We start from the raw sequence: 23,847 nt of genomic DNA on the forward strand, positions 1-23,847 counted from the left end.
AAGCTGTACACTGATTTATGTAAATTTAGGCTACATTCTGTGAAAAAAACTCTGCCACCCTGTGATTTCTTATTCTACCTTGGACTTTTCTCCTTCTTTATGCAAGACTATGGAGTAGAGTCACAGAAAGAGTTATTTACTCTAGCAACCTATGCCAAACACACCGGGTGTCATTCACATTTCTGATGATGTAATATGAGAAAGTGTGTGCTATTCACATTCAACGAACCCTCGACCCCATTCTCCAAGCCTTCACCCTCCGAGCACAGCTATATCAGTGTGTACTTTACAGATGCTCTGGTGTAGTTACTGTACATTATCACATCACTGCTAATATTTGCAATATACATGCCCTCCCTTTGCCTGCAAGTGTAAATGTATTTGCACTTCAACTCATTTTTCATACTTTGAAAGTTAATAATTTGTGGTGATTACCTAAAATGCAACACTCATCTGCAAGTATTCCTGCTGCTCTCTCATCGTTACGCACACTTTTCTCAGATATGTCTAAACCTATGTATGTATGATCTATGTAGACCTTTCTTTTAAGTCATGTACATGTTCCTTCTAATCGTGTGCATTGCACATAAATTCGACTTGCATTCATACATAATGTACATGTATGTATGTTATGGCTTTTGCTGGTTTGAACTGACCTTAATTCTGAAAATATTTGTCATATATGTGATTTTTGGTGTATCTTTGGACTTTAATATGGCTAGTTCGTAAAGGTCTTACTTGGGTGTCTCCGTGGCTATGTTGAGATAGAGTATCTGAAAATATCTTGAATAATGAAGTGATACAAGGCAAGAAAAATGAGGGTAAAAGACATGCCTATTCATTTTACAAGATGAACCACTGTGCGCGTGTGGTTAGCAACGGGGCTCTTTCGAGAGCTCCTTCCACTCAAACGGAAGCAATGTGGTTTGACTGCAAACCATGCGCTTGCATTGATTTCTGCTTCCACCAATTAAACACACAGGTAGACCGAAAAGTAACGATCTGCCATTGTTTTAATCTGCAACTGCATAAAACATTTAAGTTAATTGGTGAGTTTATAGTTCATTGTCAGCTATTTAGTTTGATTACAGCTTTCCCATTATTGTCTATAATTTGCCGTATTCATTACCAAGCAATATTAGAGCATGCTCGTCTAAATCGCAGGGCTTGGTTCATTGTTTAATTGATCCAACAGAGGATGTTTTTTGGAAGCAGGCAATCCAAAAGGATTTTTTTAGTAATTGGGAAAGGAAAATGCTGACTGACATATTCAGTGTTACTGATAATGAGATCTACTGGGAAGGTCTAATCTTTGAAAGCCCCTTGATAAGGCGTGCTTGACGTTTCTCTATCCCAAAGGACTTTGTCGCATTAAGTTGATGGAGATCATTCAGAAATACAGAGAGGAAATCATGCACATTAATGACATTGTGGTGATCATCTCCTGATGGTGTACCTAATGGACACGTCTTAAATTTTCCGCTAAACAAGTATTCTAGATATGCATTGTTTTGCTTCCGGTGCTTAATTTGCCAGTGGCAGCATTTATAGTCTTGTTGTTGCTAATTAATAAGATGCCAGCGCAGCAGTTTTTTTTCTCTGTGGTTTTCTTAGCCTCCCCTCATCAACTTGGTGTACGAAAGTGGTTGGCAATCCCCTGTGACTTGATTAGGGTTGTATTAAGTTGAAATACGTAGCAGACTGCAAGGTGTGCAAAGAGACTATTTTTCAGCTATTTTAGAGAACTGCATGCGCCATAAAATAGACAGTGTCACTTTATTTTACCTGTCTTGAAGAAACAGTGTAACCTCATGCACTTTTAGTTCGCTGCCTGATGCCTCATTAAGATGTTACTTCGATTTGCATGTGAGCGGAATAGGTACAATTCAGTAAATTGTTACTTTTTTTTTTGTTACAGAAATATAACCATGGTAACTCCGCTAAATGACTTGGCAAAGCATTTAGTTTAACAAAAAACGCTAATAGAAATGTTCCCATTGACCCTCGTCGTTATTTGGGTAGCTCTGGGGCATAGTTGCTCTTGTGTTATTATGAGAGTTATTCAAGCAGCCACTACAACAATAGTGGTTCACAGACTCAGCCCTTGGGCCAGATGCAATTTGTAGTATTGCATTATCAAACATTAATGACTTCGAATGTGGAGCGCACCTAATTAGAAAGTATGAATTGAAGGGTATCTAAATGCTTTTAGATTCGTTTTTATACTCCAGAGACATTTAAGACACTTGATTGCGTACAAGGTTCAGAATGCAATCACATTAGAAAAAAATGAATTTTTATGAAAATCTCTTATTGTATGCTTTAAACGGAACAGAATCTTCTCAGAATCGAAAATGTTGAGACTGTGTGAATTTTCGTTCCCTGTGCAATTAATTTGAGATGGGGGAAACACTGCAAAACATGGGATGTGAAAATAAGAGTTAATAATTGAAAGCTATAATATTATTGGCCTCTTATTTTTAATATGGGGTGGGGTTCTTCAAATAAGCATCTGCTCTCCTGAGTGGTCCAAGCGAACGCCATGTCATTGGCTCTTCCGCAAGATCACCATGGCACAAGAAGACACAAGAAGCTTTTTGTGTTTCTTACATTATTTTGTTGATTATACATATTTGAGAGGCACCAAAAGACATATATTTAAACAAGGTAACAGTAAAGAACATATAAGTAAAACAAGGTGATCCTCTGCTAGTGTGTTCTTTTTATTCAATGCTTCGTTTCACATATACCATTAAATATAATGGGATTACCCTGAGTCCCTCAGAACCTGGTTTTGCAGTTATGAGCTATAAACAGTTCTGTCGGGTGAACGAAATCTCCTCAAGGTGAATTGTAAAAAATGTTTTTCATCAAACATTAAATACTAAAAGGGCATATATATGATCCCTCAAGCTTGTGTGAAACTTCTCCTACTCAAAAAACACATATCTTTAAAGAACAATGATTTACAAAAACCACTGACACAACACAACCATTAACTTGTTTTAAATATACAATTTTTCATATAGCAAAACATGTATATAGAACTGTTTTCAAATTTCTCTTTTCAACGGCTATCCAGAGAACATAAAGAACAATACATCACATTAACATATACATAGTGAAAATTACAAGTCTCCTGATGATCACATATACAAACATGAGACCTTGGAACTACAAATAATCTAAATGTCCCAAAAATGTTTTGTTCAGTGTATCCTTATATCTTCTTTACATATTCCAAGGGTAGCTGACATAGGACTTAAAGTAATTTTGTTGACGTGTCGACCCTGTGATCAAGTGTTATTGACTATACATCGTGGCGGGCCTTCCTCAGGACTAAAACAGACCAAAGGACAGCCGTAAATGTATTCAAAGAAAGACACATATGGCGTGTCCAAAACGGTATCCATTAGTTATGTAACATGACACCCCAGACCCCAGCTGAGGTTCACTCGATGTGGGGATGGGGTTATTATTACCCTCCTTCAATTGTAGTCCTCTTGGCCCAATCGTGACTTCATTTAAAATAAACAGCAGCAGCTCCTGCCATGTCTGCTGTCTTCCTTCATGTGACAGCAGACAAGACAGGAGCTGCTGCTGGGGTATGGGATTGTCAATTCCAAACAAATCATTCCCAAAGAAGGATCAAATCTCCCAAATTGGTCAATATTAGTGACCGAAAGGGATTTACCTGGAGGTGAAAATTTAAAACACCCATCCTGCATAACTAAAGCCCAAGATGTTAGTCTTCCATCATAGGCAATAAGTGAGCAGTAACTTCAGTCACCCAAGTACATTGGATGATCACGCAGAATTCACAAATTAGCAGGTAGTTAAATAGTGTTCAGGAAACAGAGAGCCTCAACTTTAAAGAAAAACAGAGATGAGCGATGGTAGCTGGCCATGACCCATAACCGCAGGAGCACTATGTTACTGCTTGTTATAAGGCTAGTAAGGCATCACGTACAAGCCAATCTCAGTAGCAACACCGTGTGGCTAAATACCCGTGAACACAGGAGCACTACTTTCCTGCTAGTTTGTGCAACGTCACTTTCAAGCCAAAAACAGTATTAGCAGGTTCTGGCTTAAAACCGTACATGTGCAAAATGCCAAACCCACAAACAAACTCTTCATTTACATACCACTTATATCTTCCTTGTTCTAGCCGTGGTAATATCCAGTATTGGCTAATACAAAAGAATCTAAGAACACTTATCTTCCAAAAAGAGGAGAAGGCTCCAAAGACCACAAAGTCATGTCCCATCCTTGGCATGAAATGTACTGGCTCACATACACAACTGGTTGAATTGAAGACCTTCCGTCTTGTAAACAAGGCCTTCCGTGGTTGAGCGCCCTCCATTGTCTCCAATTAAACCCTATGCTGGCTACCAGAAAGTCTCAATCCCCCCTCCGTTACACTTTCCAGCCTGCAAAAAAGGATTTTGAAGGCAGAATTATACAATGCTCCTTGTTGTAAGTCGTAATGAAGACTCCAGATACAGGAAGGTAGTAGGTAAGTAGTTTAATGCAGCAGCACAGAAGTAACAGGACCATCGCCCATCTGGCCAAGCACTAACTGCCACAGAGTAGAACCAGCAGTAGCGTCATGGGGAGAATCATATAAACAATCTAGAAGGTTGGCAGAAGGAAAAGGCAGGGAAGGGAATAAGCAGGGAACAAGCTATGTACAACACATCTCCCCCCTTTGGACAATAAAAGAAAAGAAACAAAAGTACAGAAAACAACTGAACAGAAAAGCTCTCAATGGACATAATCATTTAAGTAAGCAGGTGGATGGCGAGAGCGAGAACTCCTTAGGCTCACACTAGAATGAGAGAGATGAGCAGAAACAGAAGCAGGGATAGAAACCCCAACCTCATCATCACACAAAGATGAAGAAGCATCACCACCACCCACCTCCCCCCGTACAGCAGGCAGACAAGACAAACCTGAATCCCCCTGAGTGGATAACATGTAACCATTGCAACTTTTGTCAGAAAAACAGGAAGAACCCTCTGGAGGGACTGCCCCACCCTTTTGGTAAAGCGCCACTCTCCTGTAATTCCACTTTGCACCGTTGTCAAGGAGCACAAAATGAGGAAAAGCTTTCTTAACACGAAAAGGACCTCTAAATTTTGAAAGGCCTTTGGCCCACCGACCAGGTTTGACCTTGACAAGATCACCTTCGGAGATCGGTAAAGGAAGCAAATTGGGTGAGGAGGATTGCTTACTATTCTCTCTTAACCAGCCAGGAGTCAATCTCGAAACGGGGGAACGACCTCGCATCAACTCGAAAGGAGATTTTTCTCCCTGCGTATGAGGAGTTGAGCGATATGCCCAGACTAACTCTTGAACACACTCGCTCGAAAAGCATCCACTCGCAACAGACATCTGGATCACCCCTTTCACCAGCCGATTCACTCTCTCACATAGACCATTGCTCTCAGGGTTGTAAAGACAAGTGTGGTGATGAGAAATGCCACACTCACGCACAAAGTTAGCCATTTTGGTAGACGTTAATTGAGTGCCGTTGTCGGTAATCAGAACAGATGGAAAACCCTCATCAAGAAAGACAGATTTTAGGAAACAAATAGTAGAATCCGTTGTGATCTCTCTCATGAAACGAACAGTCAACCACTTAGAGAAACAATCAATAACAACTACAGCAAAGCGTTGATTTGAAGGTAACTCATTCATAGGACCAATGAAGTCTAGGCATATGGTGTGCCAAGGCATGCTTTTAAAAGAGATATTCCCAATTGAATGAGAACCAACGACTTTTAGGCGTTTCTCTCCTTCCTTGCAAAAGGAACATTTAACCACACAATCCACAGCATCGTTGTCAATTGAAGGCCACCAGAAATTCTCCTTCACACGCCGCTGAGTGAGAGTCTGGCCCAAATGACCCTCATGAGCCAGACTGAGAATTTTACTCCTCAAAGAACTGGGAGGAACGAAACGATCACCTCTCATTAGTACATTCTTACCATATAGGGACAATTCACTCAAAACCCTAAGAAAAGGTCCGACAGAAGGCTCTAGGATACTCTCCCTTCTTGCTCCTTTAACAACAAGATCAACAACAGTTTTTAAGACATGATCTTCTTCCATGCTCTTGGACCACTCTTCAGCCGAGAAGGAACTCTCACACAAAAACAAAACATCTTGCAAAGAGGCAACAGCCGTATCATCACAAATATCATCCGATGAGTCTTGACTATTGACAGAAGGCACTGGGAGGCGCGATTAACAATCCGCCTGAATATTCCTCCAGCCATGAACAAACTCAACCTCAAACTGATAATCTTGCAGACGAGAAGCCAATCTGGCTAACCTGGGCGAACCCTTGCCCGTTCCACCAAGCGCCAAGACGTTAACCAGGGGTTTATGATCTGTACGAAGAATGAAACGTGAACCCCACAAATATGTTCTAAAATAGTTTACACCCCACCCAGCTGCAAGAGCTTCGCGTTCAATGACGGAATAGTTAACTTCAGAGGCAGACAATGGTCTAGATGCAAAGGCTATAGTTTTCTCTGCTCCAGCATGTTTCTGAAGAAGCACTGCACCAAGACCAACACCACTCGCATCAACCATTAAGACAGAAGATCGCTTAATGTCAAAAGGGGTAAGGACATTGGCAGACCTAAGTTCAGACTTGATGCCACAGAAACAAGACTCCTGTTCGCTCGACCATGAAAATGTTACCCCCTTTTTTAACAGAGACCTTAAGGGAGCTGTTTTCGCAGAGAAATCCCTCACAAATTTAGAGTAGAACTCAATTAGTCCCATGAAGGACCTGAGCTGTTCCTTATCAGCTGGGGAAGGGGCTAACTCAATAGCCTCCAATAAATTTTTTTTAGGCCTAATACCATCTGCAGAGAGACAAAAACCTAAATACTCAACTTCTTTAACCAGGAATGCACATTTCTCACGACGCAAAGTGAGACCAGAATCAACAACTCTACGCAGAACATTCTGTAAAACATTGTTATGTTCTTCCAAAGTATCTCCGAAAATGAGAATGTCGTCTTGGAAGAAAATTACTTTGTCTAACCCTTTAAACACTTCGGTAACCATTCGCTGAAACACACTAGCAGCGGAAATGAGTCCAAATGGTAACCTAGTGAACTGAAAAGTTCCTTCGCCTGTAATGAAAGTCGTAAGATGTTTTGAACTATCATCTAGGCGAATCTGATGATACGCGTGCTTAAGGTCTAATTTGCTGAAGAACCTTGCCCCCTTGAGTGTGGAAACTAATTCACTAATGTTCGGCAATGGAAATACATTAGCCACCACACATTTGTTCAAAGAGCACAGGTCTACACAGAACCTAATTTTGTTGTCAGGTTTCTGCGAAATAACCACAGGGGAAACCCATGGAGAAGCTTCCACAGGCTCAATGATACCACCTTGAAGCATCTCCTCCAGGACAGACTTAACCTCATCTCGTAAAGCAAAAGGAACTCTCCTAGCTTTGTGCTGAACAGGAATACTGCCCTCTTTCAACAGTATTCTGTGAGAGTAGCCCTGTAGTTCACCCAATTCTTCCCTGAATACACGATTGTGGTTAGCAAGAATGTCATCAACAGAACAATCATCAATAACTAAGACAGGTTCATCAGCTCTGGGATTAACAATAATATGCAAATCATATTGGTGGGAACGTCCCAATATAGCGGGACCATCTGCAGACACATAAATCTTACCCCAAGTGGACCTGTTTTTAAAAACAATTTTCCCTTCAAAGCAACCAAGAAGGTCAATTTTCTCACCTTGGTAACCGGAAGGAAAAATGTCACACACATCCAAACATTTGTTACCCCATACCTCCTTCAGCATAGATGAAGGAATAATGGTCCACTTTGAACCGGTGTCAACCATCAAGCTGACACATTTGTCATCAATCATAAAATTAGCTTTGGGAATACGTTCTCTCTTTTCAACACAAGAACATACAGTATCGCATAAAACCAGAATTTTGTTAACATCCCGTTTTAGGTCACTATATTCACCTACCACAGTAACCCTTGGGTTGGATCTGTTTTTGCACATTTTTGCAAAGTGACCTATCTTACCACAACGCAAACACTCCTTATTATTAGCAAAACAAAACTTTGCTTCAGACACATGTGAATAACTCCCACATCTGGAACACATCTTAGACTGGAATCTGTTAATAGGCTGCAACTGGGGTCTATTAAAAGACTGTTGAGACATATTTTTCTTCTGTAAGACATAGCCCTTCTTTCTTACAATAGCAACAGCAGCTGCCTCATCATCGCTGATGTCACTATTGACAACTTTATGTGATATTTCAGCAATTTTAGAATCTACACTACTCTTTTGTAGTTCTTTCATGCACTTTTCACTCTCCTCAACTACTTTAGCTAACTCAATTGCTACTTTAAGAGTAGGGTTTTTGGCAGCCCATAAACGTTCCTGAATTTTTCGATTATTTGCCTGTACAATTAATTGATCCCTAATGTGTTCATCAGCCATTTGACCAAAGTTACACTTGACGGATAGTTCACGTAGGCGGGCAACGAAGTCGTCTATGCTTTCACCCTCGAGTTGTTTGTTCTTGTAAAATTTGTATCTTTGAAGAACTAGATTTTCCTCTTTCCCAAATCTATTCTCAAGTCTTGCAATAGCCTCTTTGAACTCATCCAAAGGCTGTGAATTAGAAGACAAAACTTGTGGTAGATATTTAAATAGACGTTGTCCCTCTTTTCCTAATGTCGTCATCAAAAGTCCTTTTTTTCTTTTTGGAGAAAAGTCTTCTCCGTCTAGGGCTTCAATATAATTGTTAAACATTATAATCCAATCTTCCCAGGCTGTGGATGGATTGCCCGGTTCACTTAAAAATTGCGGGGGAAGAGCAACATTAATAGATTGTGCCATGACAACACACCCTTTGAAAGACCACCACAGAAACTTATTAAAATGTAGTTGTAAAGTCTTTGAATAATTGGATTAATAATAGAAAAAGAGGCAAGTCACTAAAGCGCTAGTATACCAAGTTATGTAAAGAACGTTGCTGTACTAAATGCTGAAACCAATGTGATAACATCGATGAATAGTAATACCACAAAGTCATGTAAGCAAGTATCATGCGCTTAAACATACATCTTATGAACGAAGAAGCGCCACAAAAATCAAACTGAGGACGTGCTTACTTGGTAGAAGAACATTTGATTCAGCTTTTCAATATCACAGTTCAGAAATCACCATGAACGGTTAACAAACCACTTTAGCGCTTGAAATTCCTTAGCGTTTGTCAGCCGATGACAAATAGACCGAGAAAATGCATTCAAGATGGCTGCTAGCGTCACGTGTCACAGAGGTCACGTAGTTAACCCCACGTCAATGACGCGCAGCGTTCAGCTCTTGATCGCACTAGGTGACGTGCAATACTCCTTGCGTCCTCTGTAGTCAAGGAGACAAGTTACTCGGCAACGAAGAGTAGCGTCCAGCTTGCGTCCTTTGTTGCTGAGGAGACAGTAACTTGCCGCGTGATGAATGCGCAGGCAATTGCACGCGACCAGCAGATGATGTCACCACTCGAAATCAGGCAGAGATGAGAAGCGGAGAAATGTGAAATATCCAATTTCACTCGATTCCTCATAACGCCGCTCGAAGCCTGAAGCAGTAGGGGACAGGTAGATCAAGACGCTGTTCTCCGTGGATTCAAGACACTGTTCTCCGTGGATTCGTTGGGGAACGGATCACTGTTTTTTCATAATACTTCCTTTGCTGCAAACACGAAATGGCCAGATACACCCATCTTCAAGTCGCCAAATGTTGTAAGTCGTAATGAAGACTCCAGATACAGGAAGGTAGTAGGTAAGTAGTTTAATGCAGCAGCACAGAAGTAACAGGACCGTCGCCCATCGGGCCAAGCACTAACTGCCACAGAGTAGAACCAGCAGTAGCGTCATGGGGAGAATCATATAAACAATCTAGAAGGTTGGCAGAAGGGAAAGGCAGGGAAGGGAACAAGCAGGGAAGGGAACAAGCAGGGAAGGGAACAAGCAGGGGACAAGCTATGTACAACACTCCTCTCACAGAAGTTTACTTCTTCTCAGCCTTTTCCAACATAAGCGAGTTCCATATTTGAGGTAAAGCTCTGAAACTGTGTCTGTCCCAACAGTCCTTCAACCAGCATGAAAACTGATTGCCCCCTCAATCAGCAATAGTTTTCTGGACCATAGGAATCTGAGAGGGATCCCCAGATCCCACCTCCAGACCTTCTGTAATCCTTGTTGTCTGTAACCCCTCATGAAGGGCTTGGAAACGATCTTCAGGAAGCGTCAATGCTGCATGAATACCGAAACTAAATCCCGGTTTCCCCGGCTCAACAAACGGATGAGTTTATATGCAAATTTCTTTAGGATCCTGTGACTTAGTTTCATTTTCTGTAAAATAAATAAATAAAGTAAAGGCAGAGCTCTTAGAAACAGAACTCCCTGCATTTAGCACTATATCGTAAATTTGAACGTCCCTCCTTGGGTCGGCCCATTGCTCCGGCTCACGTGCTACTGCAGATGGGTACATACTACACTCAGTCCCGACTCCATGCAAATGGGTGAAGATAGGGTTTGCACATACCTAATAAATGTAGTGAATTTCAAACGTGCCTTTAGACCCACTGTCAGAACAAGGTTGGGTGCTTTCGCTCACTGAAGATTCTGGGAAGTATCATAATATTCAAGAATAAAACAGTTTGCAATCACGCCCTGTAACGGAAGGACGTTCCTCGTCACTGTAGGCCCACAGGCTTGAAGCCTGTTATTCCCTTATCTCGATTTCATCTCCTTCACCACAAATGTACATTTGCTGTTTGACAGAGCGCCACGGGCGACGAAAAGAAATGTGAGGACGTGTCTTTTCTGAAAAAGTCCTTCCCCCAAAGCCTTAACGGGCCCCAACTCCCAGTTGTATTTTCCCCCAAGAACCTTGCATCTGCTCACCTAAATCTTAGTTTCACTGACATGCTCTCTACCCAGTGAACAAATTCAGCTCTTGAAGTTTTGAAACGACCTATTTGTTAGTTTAAAAATACTGTTCTGTTCTAGATATAAAAAAAATGGTTTTGATCGCCAGCTTGTTGTTGTGGCTAATTGGAGCCAGTCTTGACAGCTGAAGTTGCATTTCTGCGTCTTGTTTTTTACTGGTCCTGGCCTCTTCTGTAAATATGCCATTTCAAAGGCTTGACGTCTTTGCTTGACATTTGATAATGGGCTGGCATTTTCCAGAGTGATTTGTTTTTCTCCTTGCGGGTCATTCCTCTGACAGATTACAGGCCCTTTCATTTTAGTGTTTCATCCTTCCCATGGACAGACCCAACTCTCGACTACTGCCCCAGGATGTGAAAGGGTTATCGCTAGTTACCTCTGGTCTGACATTTTCTCTGTGAACATTTTGATTTTTATTGGATATGTTTGTCAAACGCTTTGGCTTGTAGGCATCTTGTTCCTTTGATGCATTAGCCATAACAGAAGAATATGGTTAAACTGGAAGGTGTAAAAACTCACGAGGACTAACTGTGCAGTCTGACACGTCAGTTATAGCCACCTGCACAATCGTAAGGAACTCTGTTCCTTCATAAGCTGTGGTTTCTCAGCTGAGGTGCAACCCCACTACTCCACCAAATCACACTGGGTGTTTTATTTTGTTATAGGTAATCTCATCAATCTCTAAACTATTTAAAAAAAATCAGAAGTACAAGCAGAATCCCAAGGTTTTTCTTTAGGGCCTACTTATGCTCTGCCAAATTCTAGGATTGCAGAGTATCAAGGCAGTTGTAACGCTGAATCCACCTCACACCTCTTTCTTCTATCACCACATACAGCTGGTCTTTTTATGTCCTTCTAGCAGGTTATTTCACCGATTTGCTGGCATTCTCTTACTCCTTCTTTGTCCCTTTTCAGCCTTTCACTCAATCTCTCTCTCAATGTCAAATTCTGATGATTAAAAACAGTTCTTTGGTTCCCCAGAGTGAGGGCGGTACCAACCACTTGCAGCCACCTGCACAAATTAAGCACTCAGCAAGGTGGCCTGAGGATTCATTGCATGCATCTCAAGAGGATGTTTAAGAGGTCACTTGCATCTCTCTTTTCTCACTGCGTAGAGTGAACATAATTACCGCCTTTATGCTGGTATAAAAATTGTGCTTCCTTAGTGCTCAAATAACTTCAGAGATTTTTGATAATGTAAAAAGGTAGGGTTTGTTTACATAAGGACCTGTGCCAGGCAATTAATCATTATGCACAAGTGTATAATGGGCTAAAACAGGTGCATTATTGGGTTAAGATTTTGTTTTGCAGTAGCACCGCTGTAGACCCGAGCAAACATGTTTACCTGAATTTAGGATTGTCTAAATTTAGGGGGTAGTTGAGGGTCCGCGAGCCAGCCAAACTTGTGAGAAGTTTGAGTTACATTTTTTACAACTGTTCATCAGGTATTGCCCTGATGAACAGTGATGCTTTTTTTGTAAACTTTATTTAAGTTCAGCATGTGAGGGTTAGGTCCTTGAAGGGCAAGATATGAGGCACAAGAGCGCCTTAGGAAATATTTGCACAGAGTTAGAAAAATAATGGACAGTGAAAACACTCCTGTCCCTAGATGGAACAAGCAGTTTTTGGTACTTATAACCAAATGCAATAAAAGGCCTAAGCATAGATACTGGTTTTGGCATTCCTTTTATTGACTACTGCTTCATAATTCTCTTTAATTCAGATTGTTTAGAATACATTTGACTGCAGTGCAGTAAAATTGTGATCGTTCAGGTGAACATGTGTTCAGTGTTGCGTGGCTTGATGCAAGATGTTTAGGACAAGAATCTAACAATGGTGATCCAAGCTAAGACACAAGTACGCACATGTTTTGGACCACTCAGACTGTTCCGCAAAGTCCTAGAGCGTTTCCCCACACATCTCAGAAAGAAAGTAATCCACTCCTTGGTCACAACACGTTTGGACTATGGAAACTCACTTTGCCTAGGGGCATCAAAATATGTTACCAATAGACTTATGTCCCAAACGGGAGCCTCAGATCCGGCTCCGAACCGCTGATAAAAATGACCAGAATCAGGAGAGCCAGATGAGGAGGCAGATCCTTCACTCACCTGGAACCTAAGCTGTGGAACTCACTTCCACGCGAATCTAGACTTCCGGAAATGGAAGTATCCTTCCGGAAATCAATCAAAACCTGGCTGTTCCATCAGTATTATTAATCCGCCTCTATCCTCTTTATGGTACCGGTCTCCTAGTGCTGGCAATCCTTTAGGCAGCTATGCACACTATAAATCACTTAAATTAAATAAAATAAAATAATTGTTTCAGAATAAAATAGCAGAGCTGCAGACTCGCTACAAAGGTTGAGGGTACGAGTGCTGCTGCGCTGCTACCTGCTACCTTTCATTTTGCGCTTTATTTTTAATTGCAGGGGGCACGAGTTTGGTGCTCACACTGCGGGTTTATTTTAATTTTGTTTACCTAGCGCACTACTGTTCCTGGCACTGCTGCTGTGAGAGAGCAGGGGGGCTTGATCTAAGGCGCTGCGCTGTATATGTTTTAAAATTCACGTGTACCTTCACCTGATTACCTCTCCCCGGTCCACCCCGAGCCTAGCTCGTTGTTTTGGAGGGAGTTTCTTGCTTTCTCTTGACTCACTTCCGGCGGAAGGGGGGAGCGGTCTAGTTTCCTACCGCTGCCTCCCCTCTTAAACACAGGAAGATGGCTGGATGCAGACCTACCGATTGAGGGTACGAGTGCTGCTGCGCTGCTACCTGCTTCCTTTCATTTAGCGCTTTATTTTTAATTGCAGGGGGCACGAGTTTGGTGCTCACACTGCGCTGTTTGTTACAACTTTTAGCTGCCATCGCAGGGGGCATGATTGAGGTGCTTGCACTGCGGGCTTTATTTTAATGTTGTTTTCCTAGCGCACTACTGTTCCTGGCACTGGTGCTGCTGCTGTGAGAGAGCAGGGGGGCTTGATCTCAGGCGCTGCGCTGTATATGTTTTAAAATTCACGTGTACCTTCACCTGATTCCCACTCCCCGGTCCACCCCGAGCCTAGCTCGTTGTTGTGGAGGGAGTTTCTTGCTTTCTCTTGACTCGCCACGTCAATGCACGAAAACAAACTAAAATTGAACGGGGGGGGGGGGGGGAACGGAGCTTCTTTTGTTTGGCCAGAATACTACTCTATGGAGGCCCCAACATTGGCCCACGCAAATGGGCACCCTCCCCGTTCCCTCTAAAACAGCACGGAATCTTGGCATCATTTTTGACGACCAACTATCCATGAAGCACCACGTGGTTAAAACCTACTCTACCTGCATCACCATAATCAAGTGGCTCCGAAAGATCATTTGGATGCTTCCTCAGGAGACACAGAGAACCGTAGTCCAGGCCTTAATCACCTCTAGACTGGACTACGGCAACATTCTTCTCCTGGGGGCTTGCAAAGAGGTGACCCGCAAACTACAGACCGTCCAGAACATGGCGGTTCGGCTGCTCTGTAAACTCCCCAATAAATCCTCCACTTTGAATTCCCTACGTAACTTGCACTGGCTCCGTATTGAAAGCCGCATTAAATTCAAGGCTCTCTGCTTCATGCACAGAATCTATGCAGGTTGGGCCCCACCCTACCTCAGTACTTTGGTTCATCAGTACTGCCCATCCCGTACTCTTCGTTCATCCAATCAGCACAGGTTTCAGGCTCCCAGAGTTAAAAGAGCCAGAATGGGTGGTCGTTCCTTCTCCTGTCTGGCTCCCTCCCTCTGGAACTCTCTTCCCCTATCTCTGCGTACTGAATCCTGCTACCTCAAGTTCTGCAGAGAGGTTAAAACGTGGTTATTTAACCAATAATCTCCTTCCTTATTTTTCTGCTTGCTCTCCCCCTTAATCTGGTCCTTAGCGCCGGTAAACCTCTGGGTAGCTGTGCGCTTTATAAACTTAAATATAATAATAATAATGTGAAAATTGTATCTATCAAAAAGAACGCCTCTTGGTGCTGTTTGTCAAGTCAGTAGTAAAAAAAACTGTTTCAGACCATCAGAGTGATATTAGATCTTCCGCAGGACAACCATTCTTTGATACAAATACATTTTCACTACATTATAAATCAACTTATAACAAACGAAAGGGTATATCAATGAGGAACAACCATGACACAAATTTAGTTATTAAACAAAACCCACTTTTCTTGGGGTAGTTCAGTCGTTGTCGTATCTAGATTGTAAATGTACTGCGGAGGACATAGAGTATTTCTTTTTAATTTTTATAATTGTAATAGCTTTTGTTGGAGAATGTGTGCCCTGTAGGCTTTATAAATGAATAATAGTCAATATCTACATGTCTGCAGCCAAATAGGCGTAATAAAAGAACTTGCAATCGTTCTATGGCATGTAGCAGGCGCAAGCCATGGAATGTATTTTAAGCCACTTGGAATCATGAGGTTACCTTAGAATTGAGAATATGCATTTATTTTATTCCCATTGTTTAACTTGCATCACTTTAAAACACCACTGTATTGTAAAACATATTTTGTCTGGTTGAAGTATTTGTTGTTTGTACAAAACCTTTATGGTACAGATCTATCCCCCTTCTAAGACTAAGGATGTGTACGATCAAGCAACAGTCCTGATGCATTTGACACCTGTATTTGTACACTAGGCATTTGAAATGTGGCAAGGAAATTAAAGTATGGATGAAAATACATTTTTAGCATGAATGACTATAAGATATGAAGTGAAATGTGCCTTGAATCAATTTCAAGCTGTTGGCGCAAAAGCACTTGGCTTCAGAGGGTGAACATTCCCATGTATTCCCAAACATTCTCCCTCAAGAACATGTTGTAAATATTGTACCATATAATACATTTTCAGCACAATTTTTGCATCTGGGAGCAATCCAAATTTGCAGTTAAACAAGGTGATTATTCATATCTGATAATATGTGGACTATTTCTTTTCACTTGGACTTCTACTTTCTTTCCTTTTCCTATCTTGCGCTTTTCATGTTGGTTCTATTACTTTGAATGTGACTGTGAATCTGTTTAGAAAGTTAGGCAAATCTTAGTCTCTCGCAGGTGGCCAGCAGACCTATTCCTAGAATTTACCAGTCTTGTAGAAGTTAGAGAGCATGTCGGCATGACAATGTTCGAATAGGCTGACATTTTATATTCTACTGAAACTCGAACCTGCAGGACGCTGTTGCCCCCTCTGTGTAACCGGAACATAGTCCTCAAGGGTCTTGACAGTAGCCCACACGTCTGCAGTGCCACAGAGCACACGTGCGAATGTTCCCTCTTCTTTCATAACGTTTCAAAACAAGAACATGTTGCAGTTACGGAGCCGCCTAATGCAAAAATAATTTGGGTTATTAAATGGCTGGTTCTAGGATTTTTGGGGCCCTGGATTGAAAGGTAATGTGCGAGGTCCCTCTAAATTGCATAGAAGTGACACATTCAGGGCTGTTTGCATCTGAATGGATTTCCCTGCTCCTTAAGCTGCAGCCCCTTCATCTCTGCCTCCTACACGCCCCTCTTAACAGCTCATCAAGGGCTGAAGATGTGAGGGTTGCTCATCTCCAGAGAGGGTTAATACCGCCAGGGAGCTAAACAGCCGGGCAATAGCCATTCCACTGTGCCTCTGCCTGGGTGGGTGGTGGAGGCCTAATTGCTGGACAAACCTGAGGAATGTATTCTTGGAACTGGGAATGGGGCACCCATTGGGTTCCCCTTGCTACCCCAGGTGAGAGGGGCCTCCTAAGGTGGCGCACTTGCAAGGTGGCACCTTTCATGTTGTGGTCTGACTCTGTTGCATTGGTACCGGCCCAAAGTTGGAGGGCTGACTACGGGGCCCTGGGCAGCTGCCCACACTGCCCATGCCTAGTGCCGGCTCTGAGACCCGGGCCTCAAACAGCAGGTACATGCTGTCCTACTACAGAGCTTTCCAGTTTCCTAGGTCCGTGCATTCGTTGGTCTTACAATCTTAGTGTTCACATTGCTTTCTGTGTGAGTTGTAGTCCTTATTTTATACCTGGCTATGAATGAGGCAGCACCCTATACTTTTCTTTATGGTTTGTTCTTTTGTTTACTGATCCAAGGTGGTAGACGCCGCTTGGATCTGTAAATTAAAATTTTGTAGCGCAAAGTGATTTCTTAAATGCTGTGCGTCCCGGCTGCAAACAACACCTGCAGGCCGCTCCAAAGCAAAACCAGAAAAAAAAACTTTGACTGGTCCACAAAGGGTTTGGCGAGCAATGGGAGAGTGGAAGGAGGGGAAACGCAGCTCACAAGAGAGCAACACTAGGGAAATAAAGAGGGAGAATAATACGAGGGTGAGAGCAGCATGGAGTGCAGGAGGAGAAAAGCACACGAGGGAGAGGGCTGGAAAATACAAGCACTCATCACGTGATTAACAAAAAGAAAAAACTAGTGCCTCAAAAGTGAGCAATAGAAGGATACAAGCCATCTAATCAAAAGCTTGATAAAGATGCTATTCTTCAAAAGAGGTACAAACACAAGAAGAGCAACTCAAGCGGTTGAATAAGAAGCAAGCAACAGAGCGTGACAATAAAGCCAGCCAATGGTGATCAGCAGGTGGGCTGAAGCCCACTGAAAGTTTTTGGTATGCCTGCAAAAGGGCTTTTGTAACTGGACAGCTTGTACGGCCTGGTAGACGAGGCCTAAAAAAGGCCCTAAATACTGTTGTCACTGGCAAATAAATGACTACCCTTGGATCAGCCACCATAGCAGCAAGAGCCTTGTAGTGCGATGCTGCAATAACAGATATGGGCAAGAGCACATTCCGGGAATACGGCTGGAAGAAGAAATGCTTCAACAATATCCTTGTAAACGTCTGACTTGTTGGTGAATGTAGGCGGGTTTTGTATTTTCACACGGCTATGAATTCCCCACCACACTCGGGATGTGTTCAGGTGTTATGTTCTGTCTCTAGGCAGGATGCGATGGCTTAATTTCTGAGGTACCTACATTAAATTAGAAGTTAGAGAGCATGTCGTCATGACAATGTTCGAATAGGCTGACATTTTATATTCTACTGAAACTCGAACCTGCAGGACGCTGTTGCCCCCTCTGTGTAACTGGAACACAGTCCTCGAGGGTCTTGACAGTAGCCCTCACTCGAACACGTCTGCAGTGCCTCAGAGCGCACGTGCGAATGTTCCCGCTTCTCTCATAACGTTTCAAAACAAGAACATGTTGCAGTTACGGAGCCGCCTAATGCAAAAATAATTTAGGTTATTAAATGTTAATAATCTTACTCCTCATATAAGAAGAATGAGTTGAGCACTCGAGGCGTTCCGGTCTGGGCGTGCTCGGCCCCAATCCCCTTTTTTTTGCTCTTCTTCATTAATCAGCTAATGCACGTGTTCCGGAGCCCCTCGTTCTGACGCGCTGCGCGTGAGTGATTTGGCGGGCGCTATGAGCTCATCAGCATCGCATCGGGGTAAACCCATTTAACAGATTACACTCAGAACGGTTTTGCTGTGTAGAGACTTATTCCAGAGAACGTTTGACGCCTGGAGCATAAATTGTGTTGTGGTGCTTAGACACTTTATTAAGAAAATGTATTATCTCTTCAGGACGTTTTGAGGTGACATTTTAGTTTGTGCCTTTCAAAGTCGGGCGATACCATTGTATTCTCTCTGTACATTTCCGGTTCCAATTCAATACAAAGTGGACTGGTGTTTGGTCATTATATATGTATTTTTTTCCAGACTTTTATATAGCACTAACTTGACCCGAAGGCATCAGAGCGCTTTAAATGAACACAAGTTGAGTTACACAAGGACACATTCATTGTTTTTGTTAGGATAGGGATGATTAAGTGATTTGTCCAGAATCACAGGATGTTGACCGTCCTTGCCAAGACTCGAACCCGTTTCCCCAGATTTGAGATCCACCGTTCTAGCTGTTATGCTGTCAAATACCGTCCATCACAACTGCTTACTCTTGAAGCTAGCATTGTGATGGCACAATTCAAATTTTATAAGCTATTACAGTTGAGCAACTACGCCATTTCGTTATTATAGGTGACTAGTCTTATCCAATAAGGAAATTAGCGGCAGAATTTTATATAGGGCTCCACATCAGATGCACATTAAGGTTCTTAGAAAAATGGTAATACTCTTGTTTGTGTTGTGGCTGGCTAAGTTAGAATTATGGAACTTTGTATTTTGTATGATTTCCTAAATGCTGGCGTAGCTTAGCAAAGAGTTCACTATTTTCACTTTATCGCATCGCTGTCACGCTGAATGTGTTATTGAGAGGTCTATTTTCTTTTTGATTGCCATTATTTGAACACCTCTAGCTCTTCTTAACTTTTGAAAACTTTCAAGTCTGGTTCTATCTCATAACCTATGTACTTTAGGATCAACTTCAGCCTTACTTCACTTATGCATGGACACCTAATGTGTAGTTTGCCTTTGCAATCCATGTTCATGAAGACCTAGAAACTTTCTGTTGTTTCAGAACATGTAACAAAATGCTACATTTAAAAAGGTAGACTCAAAAGTACGTATGCAAATGTATAGATGGTGTCGGAGTTCATCTTAGAATAAGTTCAAGGAAGCTCCTTCCGCCCCTCACTGCTTCTTGCTCCCTGCTCGCAAACCGATGAGTATGCAACAGCAATGTTTATATTACTCTTCCACAAAGGATGTTCTGCTTGGACTCTTGGGAGCAATATTCAGAGTCCTATGGCTGTTGGTCATTATCTGGCCAATCTAGACGGTTTGCCCTCTACCTCCACTATTTATACTGCGTCCAAAGGGGCAGTACAGCATGGCCTATGCCGTGAATGCGCACCACCCCTGACTCCCTGGTTTCTCCTCGCAGCATAACCACGCCCATCGAGAAAGGTGGTATCCACACCGGCGCGCTGAGATCTACGAGTCCCGTCTTATATTGGACGGTTTAAACACTTCTATTAAGGTAAATGCCCGAATCTTCACTCTATCACTGCCCGTTTAAAACCGTTTCCACAACCCTTCACTCGCCTCCATGATCTCTTATGAACGTAACAGTTCTTCCCACAGAACAAACCGAGTCTACCAAAGAGGTTGGTTACCACACCAACACTCAGAACCTAGAACGAATTCCGTCTCACAACAGACCCACAAACCCATACCATCGAGGTAAATGGCTAATTCCTCACTTCTTCACGACCTAACTCACGTCGATTTCACTTTCGTCACCTACCCGCATCGGCTAAATAAACCCCCACTTGTTAAACATCACATCCACTGGTTTTTGGCATATATTGCCCACATTCCTGCCACTGCCCTGTTGAATATTTTCACCCCCATCACGCCGCTCAACTTAGTGACCGACTGCTGTTCACTGCGATTCCGATGAAAATGTGTGTACTGTGCGCACACTGTGTCTCTCTCTCCTTCAGAAACTTAAAAAGAATCCATCTCTAAATTTTGAAAACCTTTTCTTTTTTCTTGTTCCTCCCTTATACAGGCGCATCATTGTTTTAACCAGGCGTAGTAATTTTGTACAGTCCTGATGATGATCCCATTGTATTTCTGAGCGAAACGCCGACCTTTTTCAGTAGCCATACAGTGAAACCAATGTGTACTAAGTTCTGTATGTATTACTCTGGCAAACACTTGTAACACTGATTTAAAAAGTGTCCAGCTTGCTCACTTCTCCTTTGCCTGCGAAATCTCTTTTCCACTTTCCAAAACTATTCTCTATCTCCTTACTGTGTTCTCTGTTCCGAGGTAAAGCACAGGATTGTGCTCTTTATTTTTGAAATGTTGCTCATGCACTAAGATTTTATAAATCCAACTATCGTTATGAAAATAAACTCCTTGTCCGGCTGGACTTGGACAAATATATAGCAGCCTATTATGGTCTGTTCTGTTATTCCTGCATAACTTTGAAACTGCTTTGGACCTTTGTCTTTTATAAATTGATTTAAACCCTTGGTCCACGGCCACCTTTAGGGTCCCCCTTCTTTTTTCTAGAAACGTGAATGCGCATTACTTCAGGATGGAGTGACCTGACAGAAAGTTTGTAGAAATGACCCCTGCATAGCCTGGCTTTTTGTTTTGCTCCAATTATAGCATGCTGCAAGGAATAGGCAAATTAGGGCTGTGCCTGTTCAATTAAACATTTGGTTATGCCCCATCTAATTCCCTTGAGATAAACCACCCCCGCTACAGCGCTCCTTGTGAGCTAATGGACAGATCTGCAAAAGCCATTTGTGAATTGGAATAGTTGCAAATTTGCACTGCCACGAATTAACATATGCTGAGCTGGACCCAATTTCTTTTTATACTGTATTTCTTGATTGACTCTTGGCAGCTTGGTTTCATTTTCGGTAAATTTAATTTAGCTCAGTGTTTGAGAAAATAGTGGTTAAGCTTTGACCAGAGAGGATATAGATATGGGAAATTTTGCTTTTCTGTCTATTGGGCCATGCTTTTGAAGGTTTCGAACGGTGCTTCCCAAGGCCTCCTCCCATAGCCTAGATTAGAATCCTTCTGTGGGTAAGCAGTGGGGTGAATGTCAGCATTTTAATGACTGTTCAATGGTTTGTCTTATAATATCATGGAAATGTAAGATTATAAATTAGCTGGAGTCTTAGTGCATAAAGATCCAATGGCCACAAAGTGTCTGCCAAGGTGGACCTTGAATTGTGCGTTATCAAACTATGTAAATTAGTTTGTAAGCAGCAATGTGCAAATATGGCGTGACATTTGCTCAGTACATTTGAATTATTCATAGCATGGACGGTGCATGCCTTAGTTGATATTGTGCCATATTTTCATCTGAGCGTGGGCTCATTGAAAGATTATTTTAGCTCTGTATGCCCATTTCTAATATTTTTGGTCTGTTGCATTACATCAACCCAAAACATTTTTTTCATATGTATTTGTTGTGAAAGTGTTTTTCGATGCAAATATTCCTTTAGCATTCTTGGGAATTACATACGCTACATAAAATAGCAGTATTGTTCTTGAAAGTATGGGTAGAAGCAGGGTTTAGAATACCTATGTGGCTGAGTTTGTAATTATTCCATAGGAATAGGCCATTTCTTGAGAATGGAGGATCAGGGACTACTGCAAAGATCACTGTATTTATTCTTTTAGACTAGTACCACTTTCATAGTAGCACCCGTATTTTTTATGGTGATATTCATTCAAATCTGTGTGAAAGTTTATTTTGATATACAGCAAAACTGAATCGCGAGCTGATATCTCAATGCATATGTATTACATTTTTACTGAGAAGATATCACTTTTTGAGGCAAGTCATCATTCTATGAGGCATCTATGCAGAAACATTGATTAAAGGCAAAGAAATACGATGTCCAATATTTGTCAAACAAATCATTAAATATACATACAAAAATAGCCAACTGCTCTTAAAAATAAAAAAAAGTTGTCATTTTGGACTTTTTACATCAATCTTAAATCTCATAATTTCTGTTTTTGACATAAATAGCAGCTTCAATTTGGAATTTATAACCTAATATTCCAATCCAATATGCCCTTCATGGGCCATTTGCAAAGTCTGAAAATGTATGTCATATAAATCAAAGTAAATTGCATTAACGTGCTTTGCAAAGATAATCGTGTTAATATGATCAATCTGTGAAATGTCGTTCTGAGTCTCTCTTTATCTCTGCCCAGCTCCTTCCTAGACTGCCCTTTACACAAGGCAATTAATGGTCTTTCTAAGCCTGGGTTGTTTCTACGTGTGATCAGCATGGAATTGAGCATGCCCTGCAAACATCTCATCATTTCTACATTATGTCTTTACAGCCCACTGACCAGCTGACCTCGAGATCTGTCAGTTCTCTCTCATTCTTCTACTGACTGAGTGACTGCAGCTCAGTCACTTCATGCCGGCATGTATTGCACATAACGCTCAGCGGGCAATCGGTAGTGGTAGAAATACGTTTGCGTGCCCCTGATTGCAAGGATTTATAAAGCATGTTTACTGTTGTGTGAGGGATTGCTAAATGTATGTCGATGTTTTATAATCGTAGTATAGTAGGCCATTACATTAAAGTGGAGCATGTTACGCAGTTTATATTTCAGCCCAAGCAGTGCTTGTTTATCTGCTTTCCAGGTCCCTGGCAGGTCTACTTGGGTAATAAAACTTCTAGGTGCATCATGCAGTAGTCGCCAGGCTTCTCATCTCGAATAGCTTTTTTGGTAGGTTGAGTAGTTCCTTCTGCTTGCCAGATGGTAACATCAATACAGTTTGTAAAGCAAGCTCTCCTTCCTTTTCTATACTAGAAGCACTTTCTTTTGATCTTCGACGACTCGCCAAGCCAGGTTTGAAAATTATCAGATCTTCCGGGCGGTCATTTTATGGCTGTGGTGATGGGTGCGTTATGTAGCAGCTGTCACGGGGTTGCCATTGTCTCCTTAAGAGCTTCTTGTGACGCCGAAGCTTGTCAAGCATAGTGTGCGTTTTGCAGTTAATGCAGGTCCTGATGAGGCACCACTTGTTTAAGAGCCTGGTTTGCACTCTGACGCAGCCTGTTACGTGCCTCTCCTGCGGCTCAATATGTAGCATTATTCAACTGCTTTGCAGCCTTAGGGTTGGGACAAGGGTCAGAAACTGCCCCCACAAGTACTGGAAGCAGTGGTAAGAGCACAGTTTGAGCATGCGCACCCATCCAGTGGCGGCTGCCTCTGTACAGGTATAGGGGCGGGAGGCATGATATAAAAATAAAAAAATAACGTACCTTCTTTACCGCGACAGCACATCTTTCCCATCGTCCTCGAATAGCACTGGAAGCACCCAGTCTCCCGGACTCTACCAGCCTATCATGATGCTGCAGGA

The 23,847-nt window shown here is 42.1% G+C and overlaps 1 protein-coding gene across 7 annotated transcripts in view; it reads left to right on the forward strand.

The window, feature by feature from the left end:
• PARD3 (par-3 family cell polarity regulator) overlaps positions 1-23,847 on the forward strand; it is a 1,412,997-nt gene that overhangs the window by 1,018,743 nt on the left and 370,407 nt on the right. The gene's annotated exons all lie outside the window — the stretch shown is intronic.

The sequence above is a fragment of the Lissotriton vulgaris genome, chromosome 10 (genome assembly GCF_964263255.1).
Source record: "Lissotriton vulgaris chromosome 10, aLisVul1.2, whole genome shotgun sequence".
NCBI lineage: Eukaryota > Metazoa > Chordata > Amphibia > Caudata > Salamandridae > Lissotriton > Lissotriton vulgaris.